General features: G+C 44.8%; 1 long non-coding RNA gene across 4 annotated transcripts; it reads left to right on the top strand.

Annotated features, from left to right (window-relative positions):
* Positions 1–220: 220 nt before the first annotated feature.
* Positions 221–4568, top strand: LOC104145672 (uncharacterized). 4 transcript variants are annotated; one of them, XR_011143434.1, is made up of 5 exons: positions 221–377; positions 1216–1293; positions 1429–1500; positions 3451–3616; positions 4335–4568. It is a non-coding gene; the product is annotated as an uncharacterized lncRNA (long non-coding RNA). The 4 variants fall into 4 exon arrangements; XR_011143433.1 differs by lacking the exon at positions 3451–3616; XR_694388.2 differs by lacking the exons at positions 1429–1500; positions 3451–3616.
* The last annotated feature ends 2111 nt before the right edge of the window (positions 4569–6679 follow it).

The following is a 6679-nucleotide window of genomic DNA, read 5'->3' as shown; positions in this document are numbered from 1 at the left end:
GCCTCAGGGCCTGCTGTTAAGTGGCAGGGTTATATGTGCTGCCAAGGCAGAGTGCCCCCCGCCATGCCCTCCCCAGCTCCCTCTCCGCTCTGCCTGTGAGCTCTGCACCCCGGCAGCAGGATGGAGAGCGGCGCTGCTTTCACAACTTGGACATGTTGTCACTCACATCCAGACATTTCCTGTTATCTAACCTCAGCCTTATCTTCCCCATTCGCAGCTTCCTCTTGAAGGAGGAGCAGCCCCTTCAAAAACGAGCTGTGTGCCCGGGCTGCACCCCCACACTGCTCTCCTCCTCTGCTGTCCCCCGGGTGCCCCGAGTGCCTGGCCTGCACTGCACAGTCCCCACCCTCATGAGAGGGCCAGGATGGTTAGGCACGGTAGGTACCAGCTCCTCTTTCTGTTTGGCTAAAACGGGTTGCTTGGGATGGGGGGAAGGATTGGTCCCTCAGGGCTTGTTGTCCCATTTCTTCTCTGGGAGGTCTCAAAGGTCCACAGGGGTTGGGATATCGAAACCCCATAATATGCACATTCCTGGAAACACAGGAAGTTGTCCTGCTACCCTACATTATACGTGTAGTTGCTAGGGGACCAAAGTCAGATCGCCTTTGAATTGCATCTCCTAAGCATGATCATGGGCCTGAGAGCACACATTCTTTAATGAGAGGAGTTTCTTGGTATTTCCCTTCCAAGGAAAAGCTGTGCTGTTGAGCAGTGTATATTTTTGTAAGTGTATGGTTAGGGGATGGAAATGCCTCTGATTTCAGTCAGCGAGGTCTGCCCTTGGAACCATGATTCATTGATTAGTGTATATTATAATTAATAGCAATAATGATGTGTACATAGCCATACCTGGTACTCAGACGCATGTGCATGCTCTCCACCCCAATGCGTGCGCTCTCCACCCCCATGCACGCACGCACGCACGCACACACACACACACACACACACACGCACACACGCTACAGAGAAGTTGCTGGCCATAGGGAGATTTTGATCTAAATTAGTCATAGATGAGATAGGGCAACAACGAACAAAGAGCAGGGGAAGTTGCGGAACGGAGGAGGGCTTTACAGGGAGAGATGGTGTCCCAGTGCAGGCACGCTCTTCAATTCTTTTTCTTGACTTCTGCCTAGATGACTTTGGAATATTAGACAAGGGTCGCACCTCCTCCCCCTCCCCGCCAACACACACTTTTCTTTTCTCTTTTCTTAAAAGTTACTGATGTGAGCAGTCAGAGAGAGCAGAGACCAGCGAAAGCAGAGCGGAGCTGAGGGTGGAGGCCGGAGCTCAAAGGTGAGTGTTGAGGAGGGATTGGAGAAGGGGATGTGGGGGATCAGTGGTGTTCAAGATAACGAGGGTTTTCACAAACCCTTCCCTGGTGTTTTTGCATAAATCGTGAAGAACTAATTGCAGTGTTCTGGTTCTTAGCCTCTCAAGCCATTTCTGCAGCCGTAACTGAAACCCACAGCCTCCTCGCCTCCTCGCCGATGTATTTACCAGGTGTTGAAAAGGCTCCTTACCACTTGTGACTTTCTATTTCTCTGTGCTCTAAATTGTGGGGCAGACAAGAATGCAGGGAAATGCTTCATTTTTTTTTTGTCTCTTACAATGATGTGAATCCTAGGCCTGAAATCTAGATCCAGATTTTTGCATATCCCAAACTTCAGCAATGCGTCTATCAGGGACATGCTTACTTCTGATGCTTAGTTTAGCAAAGCTGTAAATTGGCCCATCCGCCTTGCTATCTCATAGGATAGGTTTTTAATCCTGAACCAGAGAAGACAGCTTTGCTCTTCGGTACTTCAGGAAAATCTTTCCAGTGTTAGAGGTCTAATGCTGATCCTTCATGTTAAGAAGGATGCAGCACTCTGTAAAATCCTGCTGAACTCCTTGAGACCATGTGAAATAAAGACACCAAGATTGCGTCAATTATTTCACTCACTGCACTGGCAAGACAGGAGTGCAGTGTTACTATCATCTCTTACATGACATCACCCATGAGCATGGTGCTGTGCACAAACAAATTGACAGTAATACCAGAATTGACAGTGAAAGAACTTGCAGGTGAAGCTGAGGTGCAAACAGCAAGAAAGAATGGGAAGGAGAGATCAAGGTACAGGCTATAAAACCATGTGGCTGCTTATTAGAAGTGAGGCATATATGTCCATGGGGGAAGCGTGATGAATTACTTGTTTTACTTGTTTGGGAGTATGAAAAACTAAAGTTGGGACCTGTAGGACAAGATGGAGGAAGACGTTACCGTGAAGCAGGGCTAGGCAGAAAGGACTTTCAGCTTGGGAAAGGGAGAACAAGGGGAAGGGATTGCCTAGGAAAGACAGTGAACTAGGACTAACAGCTTCTTTGATCTTATGACAAGGCAAGGAAAAAATCAGGGTACACAAGGCTAAGTTGTTGGGGTAACAGTTTGACAAGAGGGATAAATTGCAGTGGGAATTCATTGCTGGTTTTATGCGTCCCACAACCTATATGTTGTGATCATTTGATCAGTGGCAACTGCCAAGTTTGCAGCCATGGTATGAATTCCCTACTAAATTACAGGGCACAGAGAGCGGGGGTGATTTTCAGCTCTGGGGAGGCCGTGCAGTCATTCTTCTGAACTTCTGCACATTTGCAGAAGGATGTCTGCTGCTCAGCGACAGTCCTTATTGAACTACTTAAGGCTGTCACCTCCTGCTCAAGGCTGGGACAAGTGCTGTGGAATTGCAGTTTCCAAAAGCTTTCCTTAGGGCATGGCAGCTCCTCTGCACACCATCCAGTAAGCTACAGCCAAAAGACACCTCAAAGCCCGCCGTGAGGAAGCAAGGCTCTCCCCAGTCACTCTAGAGCCAGGGGGAGAGAGGATCATCTCATGCCTGGCACCTCCTGTTTGTAACAAAGGCAGGGACAAGGGTGTCACACAAGCTGTTGCCCTGCACTGCTATTGCACTGCTCCTCCTGGGGTACAAGTGACTTGTGCACCACTGAAAAGACTTTTTCCTCACCTATGTCAGCCCTTTGGGAAAGCAGAACCTGTTGCAGAACCAGCAGCTAAGTAAGCCTCCTTAGCCTGGAGCTGCATGGCACAGCCAAGCAGGCAGCCGCAGAGCTGCTTTGGCACCCGTTAGCTAAGAAGCAGGCATTATTAATTAACAAGCTGTGGCATTTGGCCTCATCCAAGTCAGCAGATGTGTTACAGATATACGCTTGGATATGCAGCCCAGCTTGCCTGCGATGCAGCAAGCCATTTTGGCAGCAGCTCCAGGTTTTGCTGGAGCCTGCCTGCTACATGAGATTGAATTCATTGAGTGAAACGTTCAAATGTTTGTCGGGCAAAGATCCCAGCAGAATCAGCTGAAGGGTTGGGATCATGGAAAGGTCCAAAATGGATCAGAACGACATCCAATCCAAGTTTGCACTGACTAAAGACTTCTGAATTTGCGTTTGCTACAGTGAAGGTTTGCAGTTTCTAGGAGAATCACAGAATGGTTGCAGCTGGAAGGGACCTCTGGAGATCATCTAGTCCAAACACCCTGCTTGGGACGGGTCACCTAGAGCACATTGCCCAGGATTGTGTCCAGATGGCTTTAGAATATATCCAAGGAAGGAGACTTCCAAGGTCAGGGATTCAGCAAAGTCTGTTCCCCACAGTTCTTTGGGAATTCTTGCTTTCAATTCAATCTGAGAATTGGGTTTCCTCTGCTAAGCGGAAAACAGAGACGGCTTTGAATTCAGCTCAAATTCTGCATGACAAGTGCTTGTCCTGAAATGGCTGCAGTCTGCATCTTAGGACCCTGTCACTCAGCATGCACAACCCCCATAGTCACACTTTTATGCATGCTATTGTTAGGTTTAGAATCAAATCCATCCAATAATTTTACTTTTCACTGATTTTCATCACTAGTTGCAGAACAGTCTGACAGCCCTGTAAAAATTCCTGAGAGATCACATGGGTCTTGGAAGGGGAAAGCTGAAGCTTTTTGTGACTTTAAGGGTCTGACAGAAGAATGCAGAAGGAAAAACTCTAGCACCTGGTTGCTCAGTCTGTTTTATAACACAAGGCTTTTACTTGGAAATACTCATTTCAGCTTGAAACCAGAAGCTCTGACAATGACAAATCCATTCAAAACAGATACTATCGTTACAGGGTGGGGTAGTGAGCTCCATTCCTATCTACTGATAGAATTATCTCCACTGTGTGACCCTCCTCTAATCTGTTGCTAACAGCAACATTTCAAATGGCTCCCCTCCACCAAGAAAGCCACAGTGGGGGGATAATTTTAAGATGCAATAGAAGAAGCAATGCTGTCTTTTTTTTTTTTTTTTTTCCTCTCAAGGCCAGATCTCCCACTGTTAGAAGTCAGCACTGAAGCTGAGGAAAGTCTGGTGACTGGTATCTGCTGAAGAGCCTATTCAGTCTTTTCTTTGTGCGGCCTCTGCATCACAATTTCACATGGCTAAGAGTCTTTATGGGGACCACAGGTTCATTTTTCTTCTATCCAAATTGCTGAGACAATGTTCTCAATAGTATGTGGTATCTAACTCTTACCAATAAATAATTTCCAGGTAGAGACTGGGCATCCCTGTTTTACTAACATCAGCAACAACCATGCAAGCCCTTCAGAGCTTGTTAAAAAATGTTACTCTGCCGTATACAACAGAGTTTAATTCAGAAGGACAGTAATTTGACAACCAGACTGACTTTAGACAGGGACCCAGGTGTCTTTATGACTGATCTGTTGTTAAAACCCACAGATGAGAGTATTTTAGATTAACAAAATTGTTAATTGCCTTGGTTAGTGACAAAATGCTGGGAAGGCCTAGAAGATAGGTGGGTGCCCCTCTGCCCCAGTAACCAAGAGAAGTCAGGTTCCTGACCGCCTTGTACCTCAGACAATATCACTACATTGGTGTGAAACCTTGAAGGAGATAACAGAAATCAGTTTTAATTGTGCTTAAACCAATATATCTTTTGCTAGACTGATCTTAAATCAGCTTATTAACACTAACACAAGGTTTCCAGTACTCATACACATACTTCTTTTATCTACTGTGGTTGAAATTCATTCTGAATTAGGACCAGAACAAAGAACTATCCACTGTTTACGTCTCACTAAAGGCCTAAAGTGAAGGGTTGGGGGAATGTAAGAATGGCAAAGGCTTTGTAGTAACCCTGTCTAGAAATGGATTTTATCTTCAAAGCTATAGCTGTTCTTTGCTGTTAAATCCTTGTTTCATTCTCTGTTGTTTGTGGAGCACATATAGAAACTACATACTTGACGTTACCACTTTTTATTTTGTACTTTTACATAAAAACGTCTCCTCTTTCCAGGCTTATTTCTGTGTGTGTAATATTAGATGGGATCTTATGATCATCTTTCTAAAGTAGAATCCTAGAAGTCAGAGATTCTACTAGCTAGAGAAGTTAGAGAAGACTGAATAAATCACCCACTGCAAGCCACTGTTAATAGAGCTTAGCTGAATCCTACTTTTGTGCCCTTTAATGATCTGCCTTCCAACATATAGTTAACATATTCGTTTTAGTTTATCATTGCGGTATCAAAAACAGCCTGGCTGCTTTCTTAGAAACTAGTGCTGCTGGTCGTGTGAAATTAAAATCGAGAACTGGAAGAAAGCTAAAAGCATCATCATTAAAACTAGGCTATGCCTGGGCCTGGCCTGCAAAGAGTATGCATTACATTAAAATAGTGTTATATAGAACAGGAGCAGTATAGGAGTCATGATGAGTTTTTTGAGTTACAGATTTGAAATTCTGATACTATGCTTTTAGATTCAGCTTCTGAACTGTCAGCATCCCAGAAGGACACAGAGCACAGTAATATTTAGCAATACATTTTCTCCTGTATATTTTGGTATTTAATTTTTTAAATGCATTTCTGCATTTAATGCACAACCTTGCTAAAGGAATCTTTTGATCTTTATGCAAAGAAATAGTGGGAGAGAGGGGTTATGTTTGTGCTTAAAGGTTGGATTATGCCAGCCTATGGGGGTGGAAAGCTCAATTTCTTGCAGCAGAGGCTTTTTCTGTGAGCTGGAAATGAAGCAGAAGGGGTTAGTTTCGACAACAGAAGAGAAAGTTTCACTTCATTCTTGAAAAAGTTCATTGTTTCCATATGCGATGGTTTGGTTTTCATTTACCGCTACAATCTCTGCAACCATTCTGCCTAATAGTGCAGCTTCCTAATGGCAGGTGGAGACTGGGCCTGATGTTTGCAAGGATGAAAGGTTGCAGTGGCTGCTTTTTTCACAAAAGTGAAAACATGGCTCAGAGTCCAGTGCTGGTCACTAGACTTACTTCCAACAGGGTCAATGACAAATCACCCTGTGCATGCAGAGGCAGATTTATACATTTTTTTTTTTCCAGTTAGGCTTGAAAGGTTCCCTCTTCAATTGCTTAGGTCTGGGTTAAAAGGTTGGTTTTTATGTATCAGTGGTACAGTAAGAAGTAAAACACTGAGCCTCTCCTGCCAATAGGAATTCTGTCTTTGGCATTCATGGAGCCAGGATTTTACCCCAACCTGTGTTAGATACAGAAGCCCCATCCCATGTTCTTTGGGATCTGTCACACCAGTTACAACTGAACTACTCACATATCTAGGGTGAGGCATTTAGCTGAAGTACCTTACTATATGGAGGCACTGGGGAGTGCCTGACCACTTGA

The sequence above is a fragment of the Struthio camelus genome, chromosome 11, assembly GCF_040807025.1.
Source record: "Struthio camelus isolate bStrCam1 chromosome 11, bStrCam1.hap1, whole genome shotgun sequence".
Lineage (NCBI taxonomy): Eukaryota > Metazoa > Chordata > Aves > Struthioniformes > Struthionidae > Struthio > Struthio camelus.
This window is presented reverse-complemented; position numbering and strand designations above follow the sequence as displayed.